This window comes from Hemicordylus capensis, chromosome 15, assembly GCF_027244095.1.
Source record: "Hemicordylus capensis ecotype Gifberg chromosome 15, rHemCap1.1.pri, whole genome shotgun sequence".
NCBI classification, from domain to species: domain Eukaryota; kingdom Metazoa; phylum Chordata; class Lepidosauria; order Squamata; family Cordylidae; genus Hemicordylus; species Hemicordylus capensis.
Genome location: NC_069671.1, coordinates 11,193,577 through 11,219,520, shown reverse-complemented (window position 1 = coordinate 11,219,520; position 25,944 = coordinate 11,193,577). Strand labels below are relative to the sequence as shown.

At 46.7% G+C, this 25,944-nt stretch overlaps 1 long non-coding RNA gene across 2 annotated transcripts in view; it reads left to right on the top strand.

Annotated features, from left to right (window-relative positions):
* Positions 1-2,584: 2,584 nt before the first annotated feature.
* LOC128338168 (uncharacterized) overlaps positions 2,585-25,944 on the top strand; it is an 82,147-nt gene continuing 58,787 nt past the window's right edge. For both annotated transcript variants that reach the window (XR_008312542.1, XR_008312541.1), the window contains exons 1-2: positions 2,585-2,723; positions 6,897-7,026. This is a non-coding gene — a long non-coding RNA (uncharacterized LOC128338168). The remainder of the gene's footprint in view (positions 2,724-6,896; positions 7,027-25,944) is intronic.

Genomic DNA, 25,944 nt, shown 5'->3' with positions numbered 1-25,944 from the left:
CCAAGATAGGGCTGAGAGAGCTTCCTGCCGGCAACCTTGGAGAAGCCGCTGCCAGTCTGTGAAGACAGTACTGAGCTAGAGGGACCAATGGTCTGACTCGGTATAAGGCAGCTTCCTATGTTGGGTGTGGGTCCAAATAGATATAGATATTTGCTTGCACACACACACACACACACACACACACACACACACCCTGAGCTCTTTGTATGCAATGCAGAATAAACATAAGAGAAACAAGTAGCCAAGCTTTCAATATTCTGCCTCTTTCCCCTTCATGTTCTTCAGCCCTGCTGCCTCTCTCCACCTTCCAGACTCTTTCATCAACATTAACCTTTTGGCGCACCAACCTCATTGATCTTCATTTTGTAATCCGCGCGTGACTTCAGATAATTTCCCAAACACCTCTTATCTTCATTAGTGAACTCTGTCTGGTCTCTGCTAGCTATTTAGAATTTACCCATTGGGTCCAAGGAAGCAAATTGTGAATTCACAAGCTGGGGCTGTTCCATTTTCTCCCACAGTGATGCCACTTACATGTATTATGAAGGCTCTGTACCTTTAGGGGTTTCCTGCTGGAAGAATGACTGAATGGCATTATAGATTGGAGTGCTCATGAGATATTTTCAGCACTGCAATGGTACTAGTATTCAGGGCAATTGGGTTGCTCATATACTTGGTTCTCCAAACACCCTTGGGTGTGCTCTGTAAGAAATTCCTCTCAGGGGATGGAGCCGCTCTGGGAAGAGCAGAAGGTTCCAAGTTCCCTCCCTGGCAGCATCTCCAAGATAGGGCTGAGAGAGAATCCTGCCTTCAGCCTTGGAGAAGCCACTGCCAGTCTGTGAAGACAATACTGAGCTAGATAGGCCAATGGTCTGACTCAGTATACAGCAGCTGCCTATGTTCCTATTCCTAGCTCCAACCAAGCCCAAGAGGAGAAGCTGCTACAGCTCTCTCCAGTCCCTGAAGCTTTCCAGCCAGGAGGCAGAGTGGCCAATGGTGGCTTTCCACCAGAGTGCTGGGCACACCCTCTCTCCTCCCTGCCCTACAGCCCTGGGCTGTGCAGAGAGCTTGTGCCTGCCTGCCTCCTTCTCAGAGCCAGCAATGAAACGTATGGGATGATGTCTCTTTCTTCGTCATTCCCCACCCCCTTGTATATTTATGGAATGGCTTCCTATAGGGCTTTGATATCGGGCACATATATAGGGCAGGGTGGGCGGGCTCTGAACATTGAAATGGATTGGACAAATTGCTTATTTTTTAATATTTGATTTTTTAAAATATATATATTTTAAAAAGTCCTACAAGTGCCTTGTTCCATGACAGGAAATTGCAAAAACCTCTGGAACTGAAGCCCCACCTTGGACCCTCATTCCACCCCCATTTGGTGGAATCTGCCCTTTGCCTTCGTAAAAGGAGTAAAAGCCCCCCAATTTTTGCCTCACCCTTTAGATCACCTGTAATGACTTGCATTAGGGCTTTGCTATCGGACGCAGATATACAGAGGCATATCTATGGGAAATAGCACCTAGGGCAAGCACTGAAATTGTGCCCCTGGCCAAACATATGACACCCATCTTTCAGATCACTTTACCATAATATGGTAAAAATACAGTTCAGACACTTTCAAAAATACAAAAATACAAGTTCAAAAATACAAGTTCAGACACTTCCAGGAGAAACAGGTTGTAAGCAACACACACACACATACAACCACGCATGTGGCACATATGTGCCAGTTGCCTTCCCAAGGAAATGCAGCACATCCATATGCTGGGCATGCCTCCATACTGCTAAGCAGTGAAAGCTCTCTTTAGCAAATGCTCTGCCACCTCAGCACACCTCACTACAGGTTGCTGCCTCCAAGAAATCCAGGGATGGGTTTTTTCTGTCCCAACAGCTTTTGCCTTCAAGGGAGATGGTTGCAATGGGACATCCTAGGGGCCCCAAACAATCTGAAATTATCCAGCAGCTTACAATAGGCTTGGATCCAGCAGCCTGATCAGGAAGAAGGTGGAAGTGGCAACCTAGCCACAGAAGGGCAAAACAGTGTGATATTCAGGGTTGGTTTGTTTTTAAAGCACCACACAAGTTAAAGGCAGGCACTTGCCAAGTCTGAAATCCCACAAACTTTATAATCAGATTGCTTGAACAATATTCAGATCAAGATAGAGCTCTGCATAGAGAATTAAACAGCATTCAAGTGAATATTTCTATTTGATTCCTTGCCTCTCCCCCACATCCTTCAGTTTTGCCAGCTTACAAGGTATTAAACCAACACTGTCTTTTAAAGTGATGTTTTGTCCACTTACTTTTGTGCCGTTTATATCTGTCTTTTAAATGCTCAGGTCCCTTGCCAACAACTTTGCATTCTTCTGACTCCCTAGGTCAGGGAAAACTCTAGACTTGAGACTTGCAGAGGCAACTTGAGCATGTGTGGCAGCCATTTTTATTTTCAGCAGCCTTTTAATTTTTTTTTTTAAATGGCCGCCGCACATGCTCAAATGGTCTCTGCGAGGTCCTATGCCTTGCCAGGCCTCGCAGAGGCCTTTTGAGCATGTGTGGCAACCTCCAAAATGGCCACCACACTGAACTTTGTAGGCCCAAACAGGCCTGAAAATTAGCCCAAGAAGGGCTGCAGCAGTGATCTAAGAGGCTGGTGCGGGGAGGGGGAGCCCTTGCAGACCCCCCCATGGCCCTTAGGAAGCCCCCCAAAGGGGCTACAGGTAAAAAAAGATTTTATTTTATTTTATTTTTTTAAAAATCTGCAAATTGGGGAGGGGGTGGGGGGCAGCATGGCACTGGCGCCCCCCTCCCCAGTGGTGCCTAGGGCATGTGCCCTGGCTGCCCCCTCCTAGTTTCGCATATGCAGATATAGGACAGGGTGGGAGGGCTATGAATATTGAAATTGAAATGCTTTGGACAAATTGTTTTTAATATATATTTTTCTTTTCTAAAAATATATTTTTTAATTTCCTATAAGTGGCTTGTTTTGTGACTTTTAATCAACTTTCCTCCTGCAGTAAAGCTACCAGAAAGTGTTCTCTCTATCCATAGAGTACTTCACAACTAGTGAAAGTAGGGCTAACTGTAAACATCTAAATAAGCTTTATTTATTTTGTTTGTACATACGCTATGCTCAATTTGGCTTGCAATCCAGAATGTCAGAGTGAGAACTGTTAAGCAAGGGGCATGTGTTGTTCTCTAAACTCTACCCCCCCTTACAAATGAACTATTTGGCCAAGCTGGTTGGGCATGTCCCAAAACCTCACTCACTCACTCACTCACACTATTTTCACTGTATGCCATCAGTCAGTATGATTCTGTAATGACATGAAATGTTAAGGTGGCCCCGTACATCCTGATTCGCCCCCAGTCCCCCAGCCTGCTAGGGATGGCCCTGGCTGCAGTCTGCAGTGATCGTGGCTCAATTCACAGAATGCCTCTATCCCTTGTGAGCTCCTGAGAACTATCTCTCTGCTCTGACAATTTTTTAAAAAGTCAATTTGGTGACCGTTGTGAGATAGTGGAGCTGTACATTTTGTCTCTTTCCTTGAACATAGGAAGGGACTGAGGATATTCTCGCAATGAGGCTAAACCGGGCTAAGGAAGAGAGCTGGTCTTGTGGTAGCAAGCATGACTTGTCCCCTTAAGCTAAGCAGGATCCGCCCTGGTTGCATACGAAAGGGAGACTAGAAGTGTGAATGCTGTAAGATAGTCCCCTTAGGGGATGGAGCCGCTCTGGGAAGAGCATCTAGGCTCCAAGTTCCCTCCCTGGTAGCATCTCCAAGATAGGGCTGAGAGAGATTCCTGCCTGCAACCTTGGAGAAGCCACTGCCAGTCTGTGTAGACAATACTGAGAGAGATGGACCTATGGTCTGACTCAGTATATGGCAGCTTCCTATGTTCCTAAGTGCAGCCTGGTTTACCCCCATCGGGAGAACCACCGGACTCGCGGGCGGTTCCTCGATGGCTAGCTTGCCTACCAACTCCTCCCCTTAAATGAGGTTAACAGAGCGAAAACTCCGCTAACCTTGTTTTGTTGATCATGTGCCACCATGGCACGGCTCAGCGTTGTGGCGTCACATGAGTAGACCCCAACTGGGGAGGCTACAAGCAGCCTCCTGGCCTCAGAGGTCCCCCCAGCATACCCCACACACTCGTGCAGGACATCCTGGGACTTCTGGGGGCCGGGCGGACCCCAACCCCCACTGCCCCTATCAGCTCCATCACAGAGCCGATAGTCACGTGGGCGGCCAATCTGGCCACTCAGGGCTAGCCTGGGGATTGTCCGTGGGGAGAGCCTCACTGTCTACTGAGTCAGACCATTGGTCCATCTGGCTCAGTATTGTCTACACAGACTGGCAGCCACTCTCAAAGGTTTCGGCAAAGATGTTTAATCAGCCTGGCTGGGAGAATCCAGCTGTTGAATCTTGACCTTCTGCACGGCAAGCAGATACTATACCACTGAGTAGCAGCCCCATCCCCAATACGGGAGTCTTTTTTAGCCCTACCTAGAGATGTCAGGGATTGACCTGGGACCTTCCACATGACAAGGAGATGCTCTGCCTCTGAGTGACATCCCCATCCCCTGATCTCAGGGACAGAGTGAGGTCCCAAGTCCTCTCCCCTTGGGTGTTTTGTAGCCTGTGCTCCCTTCCAAAGAACCTCAATACGTCTATGGGGCTTGAGAGATCCCTGAAGCCTCCTGAACCACATGTATAGAGGGGACCCTCCACCTTAGAATCACTGTCCAGCAGGGTTTGGGATATGACTGAAATAATATTTATTTGATTGGTCTGGCCTTCTCGGGTTTGTAAACTGTTTTGAATTGCTTTAATTGTTTTAACTGTTTTAAACTGTTTTAATTGTTCAGATTTTATTGTTTTACGTTTGATTTTTGAATGATTGTATTTTTTTAGTTTGTAAACTAACCAGAGTCATTAGATTGGGTGGTGTCGAATTGTAATGAATGAATGAATGATCATAGGAACGTGCCTATAGGAGATGCCCGGGAGGGAACTTGGAACGTTCTGCATGCAAGCCTGAAAATGCTCTTCCCAGAGCGGTCCCATCCCCTAAAGGGAATATTTTACAGTGTTCACACGTGTAGTCTCCCATTCAAATGTGAACCAAGGTGGACCCTGCTTAGCAAAGGGGACAATTCATGCTTGCTTCGGGAAGAAGACCAGCTCTCCTCACCTCCCTTGCAGGGTTGTTGTAAGGGCTGCTGAGGTTCTGTTCAAATACGTCGCATTAGTATTGGAAGTCATGCAGGCTGGGTGACTTAGCATTCATATGGTGGTGGTGGGATGCCAGATAAGCGCCCCCAGCTCAGAACACTCCGATACAGAAATGTAACCACAGATGTCCACGTCTCCCCGACCAAAGTGGAGCTTTGAAAGGCAAACTCGGAGAGCTGTCAAAAACTGCCGAGTTTATGTATAATAAATAATGTAAAGCCATCCGACTCGGGGCTCTTGATGCCACTCTGGCAGAACATGAATTTCAAATAATAAGGCTCGAGAGATCAGTGAGAAATCAATAAACTCCATCAGCTTGGATCTTGAAGCCATCGAGGGTGCCGGCCGGGATGTCGAAACCGAGGAAGGCTGTAAGGTGAGAAGGTGAACTTAAAAGACAAAGCAAAACAAACACCCCAAGCAGTTGTCTCTCGAGAAGCAGAGGCTCAGGGCCAGTTGGTACATTCCGCAGAATGCAGTCGTTGGTTGCAATTCCTCTTTTAATTCCTTTGCTTCCATGTTCATAGGGATTGCGCGCTTGAATGTTTTCCCCACCTTTAAAACAGAACCAAACCAAACCTAGAAAAATCAGCATATCAGAGCGAAAAGTCCAACCCAGTCCTGACAAACTATATTTCTTTGTGCAGGGCAACTCCCCCCCCTCCCCCAACAATCTGATGTAGTACAGTCCAGAAAGCACGTCCCCAACTCAGGTTGCTATTACCTCCATGCTTATACCTTCCTTGTAGGCAGTGAGGTCACACGACCAGTTGGGTGGGACGGGGAGGCTGGTTGTACTCACCTTCCACTGGACTCCTAAGATCATAAAAAACCGCGCTGCTGGATCAGGCCCAAGGTCCATCTAGTCCAGCATTCTGTTTCACACAGTGGCCCACCAGATGCTGCTGAGAAGCCCACAGACATGAAGTGAGGGGATGCCCTCTCTCCTGCTCAATACAGCTGGTATTGAGAGGCACTGTGCCTCTGATTCCAGATGATCTACACTGTGTGCTGCAATGTGGAGTTCCAGAGGTGGGACAACGTGTCTCTCGGCCATAGGCATAACTATAGGGGGCAGGGGGGGCACATGCCCCGGGCACCATCTTTTCTGGTCACGTGGGGGGCGCCGCCATGACCAATTTTTTTTTTTTTTAAATTAATTTTTTGTTAATACAAATGTTTCCTGCTCAGTGCAGCAGCGCTGCAGCAGTCAAGGGAGCACGTCGGTGCCCCCTTCCCCACGAGCGGTCCCTTCCGAGCTGCCTGCGCCCCCCCCCCATTGCTTTGCTGGTGCCTGGCGGCCAGTCAGTGGCCTGGCTTGGCGGCGGCGGCGGGCGCTTGTGATGAAAAACCTAAGTATAATGTAGTATGTTAGGGGGCGGGGGGGGGCTCCATTTCAGTGCTTGCCCCGGGCACCGTTTTCCTTAGTTACGCCTCTGCTCTCGGCCTCCGGATGTCCCACAATGTACTCCGTGACATGCAAAGTGCATTGGGGGATTCCCCCAACCTGTGTGTTTGCCACACCTCAACACCATACAATTTAAGATGAAAGAGTCATGGATTTATTCAGGCTAGGATATCTTATTTAGGACAACCGCACAGAGGAATTTTCCTCATCTTATTTCAATTTTTTTTAATTTCCTCTACCTTCCGCAGATATTGCACTTGAGTCCCAAGAGCCATTACAGATTTCACTGTGGGCAAGATCTGGAGGCAACGTGCTCGGTACGCCTTCTCTGAGGACCACCGTGTCCTAGACACAGAAGGCAGGATCCTCTGAGTACAGGTAATCCTGATACACCCACATTCTCAAAGAAGACCTTTGGGGGATTAAGAACAAAGTGCATCCTTAGTTGTTGTTTTTTTAAACCCTGAAGAAGAATGCAGGAGCATTCTCCTCTCCCCCATCCACCCTTCCTGTATTTATGAATGCTCATTGTCTGAATATTGCCGGATTGTGATGAGCATAGATCTGACAGCTCCGTGCTCCCCGATCCTATTTCATGAACAAACAAACTAGATGGGAATCGATATACAAAGTGACAGCTATCTTAGCCGATCCCCTAATCCATTCATAGTGGGAGAGCAATAAACGAGCGGAACCTGATGACCTTTGTTAAGGAAGTAGACGGGGAAAATATGTTTCTTTTCTGGAGGATATGAACTGAGCACAGTCTTATTTCAAAAGCGATAAAGATCAGGCAGACACAATACCAGGAAGATGAAATCTGACTCCTTGACTTTTTCAGGCTGGAGGATCCTATTGATTCCCTCTTTTCCACCGACGACCCATCGGAATTGCTTTACTCTTCCAGTCTAGAGACTTAGGGATTTTTATTGTTTAGACCGGGGTGGGCAGAACTGTGTTGTTGTTTTTTTACACTATGATGACAGGGCTGCACAATTTCAGCTCTTTTGCAGATGGCTTGAACTCCCATAATCCCTGACTATTGGCCTTGTTAGCTATGGATGATGGGAGTTGTAGTATAACGACAGCTGGAGGGCTCAAGTAGACCTTTGGATCCAGATCTGCTCTTAGATCCTGATCAGCTGACTGCAACTACAAGGAGAGCTGGTCTCATGGTAGCAAGCATGAATTGTCCCCTTTGCTAAGCAGGATATGCCCTGGTTTGCATTTGAATGGGAGAATGTGTGAGCACCATACAATATTCCCCATAGGGGTTGGGGAGAGCATCTGTATGCTTGAAAGATACTCCTTCCTGCAACCTTGGAGACACTACTGCCAGTCTGGGTAAACAATACTGAGCTGGATGGACCAATGAGGGAGCCAGCGTGGTGTAGTGGCTAGAGTGCCGGACTAGGACCGGGGAGACCCGAGTTCAAAATCCCCATTCAGCCATGAAACTAGCTGGGTGACTCTGGGCCAGTCACTTCTCTCTCAGCCTAACCTACTTCACAGGGTTGTTGTTGTGAGGAGAAACCCAAGTATGTAGTACACCGCTCTGGGCTCCTTGTCAGAAGAGCGGGATATAAAATGTTGGTTTTTTAAAAAAAGATTTGACTCGGTATAAGGCAGCTTCCCATGTTCCTACATACATTTCCCTAACCTCTGTGGCTTTGCTGACATTGGTCTTTCCATCCGATCATTTAAGAGAGACTGAGACTGAGACTGAGACTGAGACTGAGACTGAGACTGAGATAGAGAGAGATGGACCCTTCTAACTGAGCAAAGAGGAACCTTAAAAAAACAACAACTTTTAATTCAATTTTTTACAACATAAGATACACACACGGACACACAAAAAGAAAACAAAAGAAAAGAAAGAAAACACAAGCAAATAAACAAAAAACCCCAACCACCACCCCCCCCACAAAAAAACATGAGGACTTCCAAGAAGAACCTTTTAAAGTGGTGTTTCTCTTATATTTAGCAGGGGGAGAGAAACTGTCCCTATCCAACCCTGTTGCTGGTGTCTGCCTTATATTTCTTTTAGATTGCAAGCCCTTTGGGGAAAGGGGACCATCTCATCTATGTACTATTTTTTAATGCAAACTGTTTTGTGAACTTTGTTTGAAGAGCAGTATATAAATATTTGTTGTCATCATAGTAGTAGGCCTATGTTCGGATGCCACCAGTTCATCTGGTGGCAACCTGGGATCGGGCCTATTTAGTTTTCACCCCTAGGTTTTGGAACGTGCTCCCCACGGGTATAGGAGGGTTACCATCCTTGGAGACCTTCAAGAGAGCCATAAAGATCTCATCTTTTCATCCTGGCCTTTAGTAATATTTAACTGGTTATAAATGGTTTTAAAATGAGTTTTATCTTATAGACAAACCTCTCCCTCTCCTGTGGCCCACAGTAGCTTGGGTTGAAAAGGAGGTAAAACTGTCTAGTTTAGGAACAACATAGGAACATAGGAAGGTGCCATATACTGAGTCAGAACACTGGTCTATCTAGCTCAGTATTGTCTTCACAGACTGGCAGCAGCTTCTCCAAGGTTGCAGGCAGGAATTTCTCTCAGCTCTATCTTGGAGAAGCCTGGGAGGGAACTCGAAACCTTCTACTCTTCCCAGAGCAGCTCCATTCCCTGAGGGGAGTATCTTACAGTGATCACACTTCTAGTCTTCCATTCATATGCAACCAGGATGGACCCTGCTTAGTTAAGGGGACAAGTCATGTTGCTTGCTACCACAAGACCAGCTCTCCTCACACAGGAGTTTCATCTCCCTTAAACACCTAGTGTCTTGCAAAAATACATTTATTTAAATATTCCATAACAGAAGCAATATTTGCTGGTCTTGGACTGTAATAAAAATTTCAATTAAAAGTAAGGTTTATGTCAATATTTTAAATGGGTTGAATCTTTTAAAGATGTACACCACCCTGATCCACTTTAGGATTATTCCATTTATATCCCGCTCTTCCTCCAAGGAGCCCAGAGCGGTGTACTACATACTTAAGTTTCTCTTCACAACAGCCCTGTGAGGTAGGTTAGGCTGAGAGAGAAGTGACTGGCCCAGAGTCACCCAGAAAGTCTCATGGCTGAATGGAGAGTTCAGAATGGAGAATGGTGCTGAAACTCGGGTCTCCCCGGTCCTAGTCCAGCACTCTAACCACTACACCACGCTGACTGAATGGTGTATAAAATGAATGAATGATGCCAACCAGCCCTGGCTCAAGACAGCTGAGTGTCAGAGGGTCACCAGAAAGACTGAGTTATCTGGATTCTTTCGGCCAGGATCCCACCATTGTCATTTTTGCAAAATAACTTATTTTGCTGGATTCATCCCAATTGCAAATTTTCACATTCCTTGACAACAATTCCAGCCTAACATTGGTAAAGCGGTTTGGCATCAGATATCACTCCTCTGCACGCAGTTTAACCTTACATGTTTACAGATTCTATCCAAGAGGTATTTTCCAGTGTTATTAATAGTGTTATTCACGTTTATTAAAATTAACCTGTTGGTTTGGGGTTTTAAAAGTATGCTTTTCAAAAGGAAAATAAAAGACCCACCCCATTATCTGGAAGTGATTTCCCTGTTCTTAACATGCACAGTTATTAGCACCGCAGAAAGAAGAAGCTTCTTGTGAAAGCTTCTAAGATTAGGAAGTCTTTGGTGGCCGGGGAGGGGGTGGTTGAGTCCCCCCGCCACCACCCAGCTCTACCTAATCATGGAAGATAATAGAGGAGGGCAAGGAAAGACCTTTCAGTCTGAAAATACCTGTCTTTGAAGGGCTGCTAATTGCATTCTTCTCAACCAGCAATTTTCCCAAGCTGCAGTTAAATATTGTGAATTGATGGAAACTCAACGGCCATCTATTCAGTGACCCATTGATTGTTACAGAACAATGTCTAGCAGATTTGAAGCACTGGGAAGAAAAGGGAGCGGGGCGGTACAGCGGCCCCGCAGGAAGAAGAGCAGCCGAGTTACAAAGGGACTAATCAATCTAATGACTTTTTATCACTCCGTTTGCTCCGACCGGGCACGCTGCTGAAGCCAAACCAGGCAGTGAGAGCGTGCAAGAGAGATCAGACAAGCACCCTGGTGCTTTGAGAAGCCGATGTTGTAGGTCTGTGTTGGGTGTTCAGACTCTGAGATCTGGTCTTGTGGTCGCAAGCATGACTTGTCCCCTTAGCTAAGCAGGCTCCACCCTGGTTGCATATGAATGGGAGACTGAATGTGTGAGCACTGCAAGAGATTCCCCTCAGGGGATGGAGCCGCTCTGGGAAGAGCAGAAGGTTTCGAGTTCCCTCCCTGCCGTCTCCAAGGTAGGGCTGAGAAGGATTCCTGCCTGCAACCTTGGAGAAGCTGCTGCCAGTCTGTGAAGACAATACTGAGCTAGATAGACCAATGGTCTGACTCAGTATATGGCAGCTTCCTATTTTCCTATGGAGGACTGTGTACAATTCTGGTCACCACAAAAAAAAAGGATATTGTAGAACTGGAAAAGGTGCAGAAGCGGGCAACCAAGATGATCAGGGGCACCTTTCTTATGAGGCAAGGCTACAACACCGGGAGCTTTTTAGTTTAGAAAGAAGATGACTGCAGGGAGGCATGATAGAGGTCTATAAAATCATGCATGGTGTGGAGAAAGAGAATAGAGAGAAATTCTTTGCAGGGGAGTAACAGCAGGAGAGAGGGCATACCCTCACCTCCTGCCTGTAGGATTCCAGCGGTATCTGGTGGGCCACTGTGCGAAACAGGATGCTGGATTAGATGGGCTTCCTTGGGCCTGATCCAGCAGGGCTGTTCTTATGTTCTTATGTTCTCTCCTGCTTACAAGATGTCACGTTAAAGGGAAGGCCTTGTCATCCTCCTGCATGATGCATCTGCTCCTTTGCTGCTGAAGTTGGGTAAAGCTTCCTGGAACTTGGCAGGAGTTTACGAGTGCGCAAGCAGTCCAGTCCCCCCACCCCACCCCACCCCATTTCCCCCCTTGCTGTATTTATTTTGCATTCAAATCACGGGGGTAGCATCGATGCAGTTTTCTTTCTGCAATGGGTACGCTCTCTTGAGACCTCAATAAATCATACCTATTGTCTGGGTGCAGAAGGGGTGTTTGTTGTTCAGTGTGGCTTTATTAATGCCATTGAACAAAGAGAGAGAGAGAGAGAGAGAGAGAGAGAGAGAGAGAGACTAAAACTTTTAAAAGACTAAATGATGGTGAGCAAGCTGTGAAGACGCAGCAACTCTGGCTTGCACACGCAAGTGGCAGAGAGAAGCTGACCTGATCACTTCAGAATTTATTTAAGGTTTGGTGGAATTAAACCACTGCAGCAGCTTCCAGGGGAAACCCCAGCTGAAGAAGGGAGAGCACGAGAAACACTCCGGTCCTCCTTGATCCTCACGTTCTATCATTCTAAAAATAAAAATACAATTTTAGGGGGTGGGGCTCCAAAGCCCCTGTGGCGGGGGGCCTTGGAAGCCCTTCAGGTCTAGGCTCCAAAATGACCTAGGCCACTGTCTCCAGGTAGGGCTGGGAAAGACTCCTTCCTGCCTGTAACCCTGGAGAGCTGCAGCCACTTAGTGTAGGCCATACTGAGCTACATGGACCAAGAGCCTGCATCAGTAAGAGGAAGCTACATAAGTTGGGGATGGGGCCTAGCTCAGTGGGAGAGCATCTGCTTTTCATGCAGAAGGTCCCCGGTTCATTCCCTTGCAAACTGAGCAAAGAGGTGCCTTTTAAAAGTGGTGATTTTCTTTACTGGAGCAGTGGGAGAGCAACTGGCTCTATCCAGCCCCTGCACAGCATCCCTCCAGTGGCTGTTGCTGGTGTCTGTCACGTTTCTGTTTTAGACTGTGCATCCTTAGCGGATAGGGAGTCCTATCTATCTATCTGTCTATCTATCTATCTTTGTTGAAAAGCAGTATATAAATATTCATCATATTTGTATTCAGTCCCTGGCAGCATCTCCAGGTAGGGCTGGGAAACAACAACAACAAAAATATTTATGTACTGCTTTTCAACCAAAGTTTCCAAGTAACCCAGAGAAAATAAAAAAATGTATGAATAAATAAATAAATAAATAAATAAGATGGCTCGCTGTCCCCAAAGGGCTCACAAGTGTGCGACCACACTTGGAGTACTGCGTACAATTCTGGTCACCACATCTTAAAAAGGACATTGTTGAACTGGAGAAGGTACAGAAGAGGGCAACCAAGATGATCAAGGGCCTAGAGCACCTTTCTTATGAGGCAAGACTACAACACCTGGGGCTTTTTAGTTTAGAAAAAAGACGACTGCAGGGAGACATGATAGAGGTCTATAAAATCATGCATGGCGTGGAGAAAGTGGAGAGAGAGAGATTCTTTTCCCTCTCACACAACACTAGAACCAGGGGTCACTCCATGAAATTGATTGCCAGGAGGTCAAGGACAAACAAACGGAAGTACTTTTTCACACAACACATGATCCACTTGTGGAACTCTCTGCCACAGGATGTGGTGATGGCCAACAACCTAGATGGCTTTAAGAGGGGCTTGGATAACTTCATGGAGGAGAGGTCTATCAACGGTTACTAGTTGGAGGGCTGTGGGCCACCACCAGCCTCAAAGGCAGGATGCCTCTGAGTACCAGTTGCAGGGAGTAATGGCAGGAGAGAGGGCACGCCCTCAACTCCTGCCTGTGGCTTCCAGTGGCATCTGGTGGGCCACTGTGCAAAACAGGATGCTGGACTAGATGGGTCTTGAGCCTGATCCAGCAGGGCTGTTCTTATGTTCTATGTTCTTAATCTAAAAAGAGACCTAAGAGAGACACCAGCAACAGTCACTGGAGGTACGTTGTGCTGGGGGTGGAGAGGGCCAGTCACTCTCCCCCTGCTAAATAAAGACAACCAACCACCACGTTAAAAAGGTGCCTCTTTGCCCAGTTAGCAGGGGACCTGGGAAAGGCTCCTGCCTGAAACCTTGGAGAGCCACTGCTAGTCCTTGTAGGCAATACCGAACTAGATGGACCAAGGGCCTGATTCAGTGTAAGGTACTTCCTATGTAGCTAAGTTCCACTGAGAGGAACGGGATTCTCAACTAAATGGACCTTTGGTCTGATCCAGCAAAGAACCTCTTCTTAAGTTCTCCGTGATTTATTATTTAAACATTTTAAAAGTCTGTTCAAGAATTGAATGACAGTTTGGCCTCTTCAGGAGACATGTATAATCAGAGCTGGCAACCCGATTTTGCAACTCTGTGCGTGTGCAATGATATATTTATTGAAAGCGAGCTTTTTCTCTTTGTGAGTTTCCCTTCTGCCTTTGTTCTTCTGTCATTTCGGGATGTTGAAAAGAAAATTGCAGCCGGAAGAGAGGAAAAAACATCCAACAAAAAAATGGGGGAAACAGTTGATAATATGCTCACAATAAGAAACAATTCTTGAAAATATGTAACTTTTTTATTTGTTTGTTTGAAATAGTTTTAATTCCTGGGGTGTTTCTTCCACTCTCTCAAGTGCTATTATCTTGCTTGAAGGTAAGAAAGGAATTCTGTTCGGCACCAGAAGACTGGCTAGTGGAGGCAATTGCGTTCCAGAGAGACTTAATTAAAATGTAGAGAGCTGGTAGAATACCCTTCAACTGGAGGCAAAGGAAACCAGATTAGTGTAAAGAGAGATGGGAACACAAGAAACGCAAAATCATAAGATTAATAACAATATTCCGGTAGGGAAGAGGCTGGCTCAGACATGCACTTTCCTCACTCGTCTCAGACCTCAGCAAAATTCCAGACAGATTGTTAGATTTTGGGATGAAAGGACAGCTGGTAGCTGGTCTCAGGCTGTCCAGAAGAAGGTGCATGTCAGTGCCAAGCAGAAGTCAAGATCACCCAGGAAACAAGTTTTTATCACGACCATCCAAGAGCCAAAGAGGCTATTCACACGATTACAGAAAATAGGGCAGGGCTGCTCAACTTTGGCCCTCCTGCAGATGTTGGCCTACAATTCCCATAATTCCTGGTTATTGGCCACTGTGGCTGGGTATTATGGGAGCTGTAGTTTAAAAACAGCTGGAGGGCCTAAGTTGAGCAGGCCTGAAATAGGGCTAGTCTCTGCTAGCCCGATTTTCTGCAATCGTGAGAACCACCGGGCACGGCTGTGAGCCCGGTGATTCTTGAGCAGGTAACCCACTCGAGTAGCCCGCCCCTAAACCTGGGTTTGCGGAGCGAGCGCTCTGCAAACTTTTTTAAAATCATGAGTAGCCACTGCGCAAAAAGCCACTTCCCGGCTTCGGGGGTCTTGCCAGCTTGCCCTGCACGCTCCCCCCAGCCCCCACTGGCTCCGTCACGGAGCTGGCAATCATGTGGGTGGCTGATCTGGCCGCCCAGGGCTCCCGCCCTGCTCGTGTGCGGGGAGAGCGGGCTTAGCTCACTCTCCCCACTCACTCTCGCAAACCAGGTCTCACTGATCATGAGACCCGGCTCAAAGTCTTCCACGAGGCAGAGTTAAGACCACCTAAGAGACAACTTCCTATCATGATTTCCCAAGAGATAATGGGGTTGTCTCCATGATCAGAACTAAGGTAGGAGAAGCCTACCCTACGTCAGGAGCTGTGCATGTTCTCAATATTTGATTGCAAGTCGGTTCTAATGAACAAAGATTCCTGGGTAGAGGAGGAGTCTGTGGTCATCTGGAGCACTGAGAATCCTCCCGACACCAGCTCTGAACCTGGGTAGCCCAGATCTACTACCCAGGTTATAAGTGAGGTAGGATGAAAATGGAGCCCACTCTACCTTTTGTTTTGATCATCTCTGCTCCCATGTCACTTTAAACTATTAGCTGGCGGCCATGGTTGTCATAGAGTCCTGTGGCTTGTGGGGCCAGGCAGAGCAGAGCTGCAGCAGTACAGAGGGCTGCCTCTCTGCTGCTCATTTCCCCCCTCCCATCCATCCTGTTGCTATCCCGAACCCTCACGAGACCTGCCAAGCATGGGATTAGTGATGGGTACGCCTAGGAGAAATATATATAAAGATAATGACCAGTTTTGTAAAACAAAATACATTCATAAAGATTGTCAGAATGTATAATACCACCTGCTTCCCGCCACCATCTACTCGACCTTCCCAGTGTTCAGCCTCCTCCCTCCTCACTAGCTCAAGGATTCTTTTCAATAGTAAATTCGCTCTGAATCTGGTTGCAAAGCAAACATCCATGGAAATCCTTCCATTGTGAAGTGCCCCAACGCCAAGTAGGGCCTTGGACCTGGATCGATGTTCTTTCAGACAACAAACCTCAGCAACAAACCTCTGAGAAGACCTGGTTTGGCTCCGGCCAGCATTGCTCTAGCCAGTAATGAACTTCCCAAGTGGGAAATGGATCTTCTCATCATGACAAGACAAAGTTTCTCTAATACCTGGGTAAATTATCCACCTTTGGCTGTATTTTAATGTTTAAATAGGCTGCCTGCTTTTTAATCCTAAATAGACTCCTGTAAATCCATTTAGGGGCATAATGAAATGAAATCAAGCTTAAACAGACAGCAAATTGATTTTTTCTTTCTTTTGCTCAAGGTTGGTACAGCTTGTGCCAGCTCTAATTAAATTCTAATGTGTTCGGAGCAGAAAAATGACAGAGGTTTCATAGCAAAGTATGGAGATGGAGGAGGATGGAGGAACTTCTGGAGGAGGAGAAACTGGAGGAGGAGAAACTTCTTGTAATGCATGTATGTAAACCTACAAAAACTCCTCCCCATAATACAAAGGCCATTAATCCTAGGACTGAAGCTATTTCTACCTTTTGGGTGTTATGCCCTATTTGCCATTGTCAATCTGCTTGCATGGGTCTGAACCAAGCTTGAGAAGGGACTCCACTCTTTGAACAGCACAAGAGAAGCTGTCTCTAGTGGTGTGGGAATAGGATCAGGAAGATAATGGGGAAAGGTATTCTAACTTAAGGAAGGTTCCAATAATAGAAAGCGACTGAGAGCCAGAGTGGGGTAGTGGTCACATCTCCAACAACATTCACATGGAGGTGGACTTCTTGGAAGCTCTGCTCTCCCTTTTAATTTCATTTCCTGGTGCACTTCCCACCTGTTCTGAGCACCGTCTTCTGATGTGTCAGCAACACACTGTTGGTGGACATATTTGTATAGACAGCTACAGATGGCTGGCCACCTGCTTTGGCACACAAATGCTTCACTGTCTTTCACCTTTCTCCTGGCACCCCAAAGAAGGAAACGTCTTGCAAGTCTGGGGCAGGGGGAGGAGAGAGAGATTCCACTGGGTAAATATTTTGAATGCTTCTGTTTTTCATTTCTGATTTGCACAAGCTCGGGCAGGGATGGTTGGCTTAGCATGTCATCCAATCATCATCCCCAGAAGTAAGCGAACAAGCAATCAAGATGGAGTCAATCATGCTAAGCTGGGCACTAAGTATTAGGTGCTGGCTAACACTGAAAGTCTGTAGCTATGGATGATCACTTCTCATGTTGGACTGTAGCTTAAGGGAAGAATATCTGATTTTCATGCAGAAGATTCCAGGTTCAATCACTGGCAGCATCTCCAGCTCGGGCTGAGAAAAGCTTCTGCCTGAGAAAGTTGCTGGAGAGTTACTGCCAGTCAATGTAGGCAATACTGAGCTATAGGGATCCATGGGTCTGACTCAGTAGAAGGCAGCTTCTTATCTTCCTAATGACTTCCAATTTTTAATAATTAGTTAATAACATTTCTTCAAATACTGCCACCCCACTTTTCCATCCCAAATGGGACCTTCAGCACGACTAAGAATCGCAGGGAAGCCACACGATTCTTCATGCAAAAGCAGTCTTTTATTATGGGCAGGGCTGTTGAGTGGGGTGGGGTAGGAGGCTTGAAAGATGAACTTTCCTGCTTAGAAAATCTGGCTCCATGGTCAGAAAACTAAAAGCCCATGTGTTATAGTGAACAGAGTGTTGGACTTAGACTGGGGACATGCAAGTTCAAATCCCCATTCAGCCATGAAACTCACTGGGTGATTTTTGGCCAGGCACTTCTCTCTTGGCTAAACCTACCTCACAGGGTTGTTGTGAGGATAAACAGAATCATGGACACCAACCCCCAGGTCCTTGGAAGAAGAACAGGATAGACATATAAAATAAATTATATTTATTTTGATTTTTAACACAGACACTCAGATACACCATGATCCCTGGCAGGAAAGCACATATTTGGTGAGATGATTTTTTTGCAATCAGTTTGGCTCATCTGATTGCCTACTTCGAAAGCAAATATCAGAATGGGAGAATATTCATTGCAAGCCTAGTGATAAATCAGAACTTTTGAAGAATCCAAGTGCAAGGTGGTTCTCTGCTTTCCAGCCTAATAGCTTTGGTCCAGCAATCTGACAATGCAACGGATGAAAAACAAATTGCAACCCATCTGTAATTAAAACTCTGAAATTGACTGATGGTGGTCAGCAAAGGCTACTGGAGAATTGGATGCTCGCTGTCAGGCTTGATGACTAAATCCAACTTTTTATTCTTAAAGAAAAGTTCAGCTACCATCATTCACCTCAAACACTGCTGTTCTATGGGCTAATGAGTTGCTTCCACGAGAGAAGAGCAGGGAGGAGTTACAAGTCTTTAATAGAAGTTGCTTCCCCAGGAAACTTGAATTCCCTCTGCACGTGTGGCCTGCGAGCCTGTTAACTAAAAAATCTGCTTTAAAGTCTGGGCTTGAAGGAAATCCCTACAGAGATTGATTCCATTTCCATTCATTATGAGAGCAAAATGTTGATAGACTATCCTGGTTGGTATTCCCTGCACCATCCCTGGGCTGAGATGAGAGATGTTTGATGAGGTTTTTGCTGACTACCAAGCAGATGGCATCTTAATTATGGGGCAGAAGGTGTTAAATAGAATAGATAAATATGAGAAACGGGGCAGGGTGGGGCAAAGCTCAGGCTATATAGCCTTAGCAGGTAAGAGGATATCCTTCTCCTTCTCCATCCGTGTCTCTGCCTCCAATTCTGTCTCCATCTCCTTCTCCATCACTATTTCCATCTCCATCTCCTTCTCGTCTCTGTCTCCTCCTTCTCAGTCTCCTTCTCTGTTGTCTCCTCCTTTGAAAGGTTAACAAATTGTTTAAAATCACTCACTTGCCCGTTTCTTTTGTGGGTTGGGTGGTACATAGCACCCATCATGCCCTACTACACAACCCACTTTGGTGTCCCTCAGAGGTACCCCAGAGAAAGGAGACTGAGCTGTCACTGCCCATTTCCCACCACAACACTGGGGCTATTCTTATGATCACAAAAATCAGGCTAGGAAAATCCTAGCCTGATTTTTGTGATCGTAAGAACCACCGGGCTCGCAGCCGAGCCTGGTGGTTCTGGAGCAGCTAACCCGCTCCTGTAGCCCACCCCTTAGCTCGAGTTTGCGGAGCAAGCGCTCCGCAAACCCGGGCTATCTGCTCGTGAGTAGGCGCGGTGCGGCTCCCCGCCACGGCTACTTGTGGGTAGACCCCTGGCTGGGAGGCTTAAAAGTAGCCTCCCGGCTTGGGGGTCTCCCCAATATGCCCTGCGTGCTCACCAGCCCCCGCTGGCTCCGTCTCAGAGCCGGCCATCGTGTGGGCGGCCGATCTGGCCGCCCAGGGCTCCCTCCCCGCTCGTGAGCGGGGATAGCGGGCTTAGCCCGCTCTTCCTGCTCACTTCCCAAAACCGGGTCTCACGGGTCATGAGACCCGGTCCACTATCTCACAAACAAAACAAACCATAACTCACGCAATGCAGGCACCCAAGTTCCATCTTTGACAATCAGAGATCTGGCAAAACCAGTTAGTTATAGCAGCAATAGCACAGCACATTATACTCAGAAAATAACAAAAAATAACAAAATCAAATTAGTCCTTCCTCCTCTCCTCCTGATGTATCTGCTTCAAAAGAGGCACACTATAAGGGCTCTCTCTGCCTCCTAGTCTCTTTGAATACATTTTGAAGTTCTCTCCTTTTGTGTTCCCCTCCCATTCCCCAGCCAATAGGGGCTCAGTTGCTCATGACAACACTGGATTTGTATGACAAAAAGCCAATGAAGAAGCAAGGAGATCACAAGCCAGTAGGAAGTCAGAGCTAGAAAATCAATCAGGATGGGAAAATGGCACTTGAAACATTTGAACGTTGAAAATCAAAATTGGGTTATTTATTTTCTAAACTTGAAACAGGCCCTTTATTTGGAGGGTGTTTTGTTTTGAGCTTGAAATGTTTGAAACAACTCGTTTTGAGTCAAAATGTTTCAACGTCAAAACGTTTTTCAGATCCCTAGTTATCATCCGCCCTATACAATTTGCCAAGCAACACTTGCAAAGTGATAGAGATTAAGTTTCCCTTGAATTCATGATGGAAAGGTTGGTCACATGGATGGATGTAAGCTTCATCGCCTACTTTTCAGAAAAGCTGTCCACGAGGAGAACAGAACTAGTGGAACAGCAAGTAGACAGATTATTTGCATAATTATTATCCTACGGAAGAGCTGAGAATAATGTAGTACTTAAAGCATGATGATAAACAATATTGCCTTCGAGATTCAAGGTTGATTGTTTCAACAGTCCATGTGGCCTTTTCAGAAGCACCAGCAACCAACCACTTCAGTCCAAGCAAAAGGCATTAGCTCATTAAGCTAGTGCCATTAAGTGAAGGTTTGTTTGTGTTTTCTCATTTGCCTTGACTTTGGCTAGGAGGCAGAACCCAGCGATGGGGGAGGTTTTAAAAAAAAAACAACCACCGTTGCAAAAGTCATTAGCAACCATAACATTCCTAAGAATGGTCCTGAAATCGTCCTTGACCAAAAGTCTCCCTGGATTTTGAACCATCTGGTCTGACTGTCCTTGTGGAACATTAGCTATTGGAGTTGCTCTGCTATGATGCCTTTAATGGGTTCTTTGCAAATAAGATATCCTGTATTCGGGCCGACTTGGACTCCACTATTTCTGCACGGTCTATGGAGGAGGTGTCCAGAAGTCCCTCTTGCAGTATTAGATTAGATCAGTTTCAGTCTGTGACTCCTGAGGATGTGGACAAGCTGCTTGGGGCGGGGCGGCCTACCACCTGTTCTCTGGATCCTTGCCTGACTTGGCTGCTTCTGTCTAGCAGGGAGATTGTTGGAGGTGGTCTAGTTAATATCATAAGTGCATTACTGAGGGAGGGTAGGGTGCCTCCTTGTCTGATCCCCTGCTAACTTGGCAAAGAGGTACCTTTTAATGTGGTAATTTTCTTTATTTAGCAGGGGGGAGTAACTGGCCCTATTCACCCCCAACACAGTACCTCCAGTGACTGTTGCTGGTGTCTGTCTGATGTTTCTTTTTAGATTAGAGCCCTTTGGGGACAGGTAGTCATCTTATTTATTTGTTATTTCTCTGTGTAAACCGCCCTGAGCCATTTTGGAAGGGTGGTATAAAAATCAAACAAATAAATAAATAACAATGGTCCATCTAGCTCAGTATTGTCCACACTGACTGGCAGCAGCTTTCCAAAGTTTCAAGCAAGAGTCTTTCCCAGCTCTGCCTAGAGATGTTGTCCGGGTATGAACCGGGGACCTTCTGCATGCAAGCAGATGCTCTTTGACCGAGATATGGCCCCATCTTCTATGGACAGCACTTCTGTTTTCATGACACCCCTTGCAATCATGCCATTTGGTCTTCTAAATGCACCAGGCAGTTCTCAAGTCCTGTCTTCTTTTCCTGGCGTTTTTCTTTCAGCTGGGAGGGAGGTGACATAAAAGTCATTCCTGTTGTGCTGGGAAGGATGATCCACCTTGATGTATAAACTTGTGTTTCCCATGATGTAAGAAGAAAGAGATTGAGGGGGGCGGGGGGGGGGGAGTGAGAGAGAGTCTCCATGCATGACCTGTGCCAGGAGTTGAGGAAGCCAATTCATAAATTTAGTGTGAATTAAGGACGTTCTAAACAAATGAGCATGGTGGCACTGAAGATCAGCTCTGCTAAGATCCGACCTTGAACTTTGCCAGACTCTAGTATGTGGCTTGGTGATGACAGAAGGAAATGCAGTGTAGAGAAGGCAAATGCCTGAGAAAGACATTGTTTGGTGCTTTCTAGCATGGCAGGTCAGGGCCATTTTATTTTGCTAACAAGGACCAGAAAAACCATTAGTTGTTTTTTTCAGGGTGGGAATCCCAGCATGTTAGACCTTTATATATCCTTTTGTTAAAGTCTGGTTTACTCCTGTCAGAATGATAGCAATGTTTCTAGTTTTATCAGTCCGGGAGAAAAAAAAGGCAGCAGACACCAAACTAATTGAAACATATACTGGGAAAGAAAGAGGCAGCTGGCTTGAGAACATCATTGTTCAGTCTGGGGAGGGGAGTGGGGAGGAGGAGGAAAAGAGGCTGAATGCAAAAGTGATTGCCAGTTGCATCAGTGATGCACAACAGTATTTCAGAGTGACATTATATTGTGCATATATATCACGAGTGTCGAGTGTATTGTTATATTGTAAACGGTGTTTTTGTAAGAAAGTACTGGTGGAACCATGATTGCTGGAGGTTACTACTTATCTGTTGTGTTGTATTTTTGTCTGGTCAGTGACCGAAATGAAGACTCCATTCCATTCCATATTGTGCAGATAGAGGTGTGTGTAACTTTTGAATAGGAGCTGTCATGAGAAACTAAGCCAATGAAGGAAACATGAGAGCCAGAGTGGGGTAGTGGTTAAAATGCCAGACTAGGAGGCAGCGGGACCGCTGTTCAGCCATGAAGCGCACGGAGTCCAGTTGCTTCTCTCCCAGCCAAGGCTACTTCGCAGGGTTGTTGTGAGGGTACAGTGTGGTGAAGTGGTTAGAATGTTGGACTAGGACTGGGGAGTAGAGGTGTGGACGGAACCAGCTGGTCCTGGGCTTTGCGGGGGGGGGGGGTTGCTGAAGCGGGTGACCCGCTTCCGTGAGACCGGGTTCGGCTGCGAACCTGGTGGTTCTCACGGTCATGAAAAATCAGGCTAGGCTCCCTTAACCCTAGTTTTCATGACTGTTTGAATAGCCTCAAGGTTAGAGGAAAATCTGGGTAGAAGTAAGGGGACCGGGTCTCACGATCAGTTTCCTAGCCCGATTTTTGCCAATCGTGAGAATAGCCCCAATGTGTGGAAGCAAGGTAGAAGAAACCCTGTGTAGCTTTTCCTCCTACCTTGCCTCCATACAATCACTTCTACCCAGGTTTCCTCCAACCTTGCTTCCACACAACCAAAACTTGGGAGCCCACACAGCTTGCAAACCTGGGCAGGACACTCTTTTTTGAGTGTGTGAATGACCTCAAGGTCTTTCTCAGCCCTGCTTGGGAGATGCTGCCAGGGATTGAAACTGGGACCTTCTGCATGCAAAGCAGATCCTCTGCCGCTCCGACCCCACATGTGAAGTGCGAAAATGGCTGGGGGTTATATTGTGAAGACCAAACATCCACTTTTGTGGTTCAGGGTTGTGAACATGGAATGTGAACATGCAGGAAGGTGGAAAGGAATGAGTAGGACCAGCCCTTTTCAGGAGGCAAGATGGGATGGCTGCCTCAAGCAGCAGATTTTGTGATACCAATGGGGTGGCAAGATGCCCCTGTGCCCTCCCCCCAGAACATAGGAAGCTGCCATATACTGAGTCAGACCATTGGTAAATTCAGCTCAGTATTTTCTACCTAGACGGGCAGTGGCTTCTCCAAGGTTGCAGGCAGGAATCCCTCTCAGCCCTATCTTGGAGAAGCCAGGGAGGGAACTTGGAACCTAGATGCTCTTCCCAGAGCGGCTCCATCCCCTGAGGGGAATCTCTTACAGTGCTCACACATGAAGTCTCCCATTCAAATGCAAACCTGGGCAGACCCTGCTTAGTAAAGGGGACAACTCATGCTTACTACTACAAGACCAGCCCACCAACTCATTTGTCTCTCTCTGCTGATTCGTGGGGGGTGGGAAGAAATGAATGTGGGACAGCATTTAGTATCCTGCCTCAGGATTGATTATGTGGTGGGATGCCACTGAATGGAACAAGCCACATTTACATTTAATCAGTGGGTTGATTGAAAGCCAGATCATCAGCTAAACATGCCTTTAATCAGTCAACAGCTTCAGTCATCACGCAAGAAAATGGCATCTCCTTTATTGAGCAATCAGATTCCAGCCTGCCTCTTTTATTGAGGCATGTCGAAACAGGCTCAATTAACCCATCAGACATTTAGCAGCGGTAATAGTATCACCCTTGCAGAGTAACCTAAGGCTCTCAATCATTAGTAGGGTACAAATGAAGGGGTCTTGATGGTTTCTCAATGACACGGTGTCGCTGAGCAGGTCTCATAATTCAGTCCTGCTTCGAACTTGTGGTTTGGGATGGTGACACAGAGAGGCTATTCACACGATTGTAGAAAATCAAGCTAGCCTCCTTTGAAGTCCGGCCTTTAGCCCGGGTTACGGGTGCGCACATGCCCTGAACCCCGCCACCAGGGTTGTGTGCCTGCTTGGGCTGAACAGAGCCCGACATACACAGAGTCAGGTGCCTACAGGGGCGTATCTAGGGTAGGGCAGGCAGGGCACGTGCCCCGGGCACCACTTGAAGGGGGCGCCATTTTTAAAAATTACCAAAAAAAATTAAATGGCTGCCAGAAACAAAATGGCCATCATGAATGCTCAAATGGCCTCTGTGAGGCCCTAGGCTGGGCATCCCCAAACTGCGGCCCTCCAGATGTTGCTGAACTACAACTCCCAGCATCCCTAGAAACAATTTTTTGTGGCTGGGTATGCTGGAAGTTGTAGTTCAGCAACATCTGGAGGGCCGAAGTTTGGGGATGCCTGCCCTAGGCTATGCCAGGCCTCCAAGGCCATTTCAGCATGCGTGGCAGCCATTTTGTTTTCAGCAGCATATATATATATATATATATATATATATATATATATATATAGCCATCGCACATGCTCAAATGGACCCTGGGAGGCCCTAGAAAGTTATCTGAAAGATGGATGAGAGATGTTTGGACAGGGGGCGCAATTTTAGTGCTTGCCCTAGGCGCTGTTTTCCATAGATACGCTTCTGGGTGCCTAGACTGCCCAACTCTCCGGGGAATATCCCCCAGTGCACTATTCTCATTGGGCAGTGCATTGTGGGATTCTTGGAGGCTGGGATGACTAATCCACAGAGCAGTGTGGATTGTGTAGGTGTGTGAAGACACCACAAGAGGACCTTGATGATCATCTGGGGGAAGGTAGGTCCATCCCTGCCTTTCCCCCCACCCTCCCTCCCTGCAACTGTTTTGTGCATTACCTCGTGGTATTGTCACTCCCAGGTTTCCTCCACTTACCATAATATGTGTGCCTGGTTTGCATACTGTTTTTACCTGCTTTTTCCAGCTTCTTTGACATTAGAAATTGGTTCTGTGTGTCTGGGGAGGGGGGGCTCATCTAGCTCAGTATTGTCTACACAGATTAGCAGCGGCTTCACCAAGGTTGAGGGCAGGAGTCTCTCTTAGCTCTATCTGGAGATGCCAGGAACGGAACTTAGAACCTTCTGCATGCACCCCTATAGATGCTCTTCCCACGGGGGTGGCCCCATCAAATAACCCCTGCTAACTGGGCAAAGAGGCACCTTTTAACGTGGTGATTCTCTTTATTTAGCAGGGGGAGAGTAACTGGCCCTCTCCACCCCCAGCACAGGACCTCCAGTGACTGTTGCTGATGTCTATCTTATGTTTCTTTTTAGATTGTGAGCCCTTTGGGGACAGGGAGCCATCTTATTTATGTATTATTTCTCTGTGTAAACTGTCCTGAGCCATTTTTGGAAGGGCAGTATAGAAATCAAATTAATAATAATAATAATAATAATAATAATAATAATAATAATAATATCTCATATTGCTCACACATGTAGTCTCCCATTCAAATGCAACCAGGGTGGACCCTGCTTAGCAAAGGGGACAATTCATGCTTGCTTCTACAAGACCAGCTCTCCTCCCTAAATATAGGTATAACCTGTATTTCACCTCTATTTTTAAGGGGGTGGTCTTGTGCTCTTGTGGTAGCAGGCCTGAATGTCATCTTTGTTAAGCAGTGGCCACCCTGGTTTGCATTTGAATGGGAGACTACATGTAGGCATTGTAAGATATCCCCTTTACGGGAGGAAGCCATCTTGGGCAGAGCACCTGCCTGTTTGCATGCTGTTTGCATTCCAGGTTCCCTTCCTGGCTTCTCCAAGATAGGGCTGAGAGAGATTCCTGCCTGTATCCTTAGAGAAGCTTCTGCCAGTCGGTGTAGACAATACTGAGCTAGATGGACCAAGGGTCTGACTCGGTAGAAGGCAACTTCCT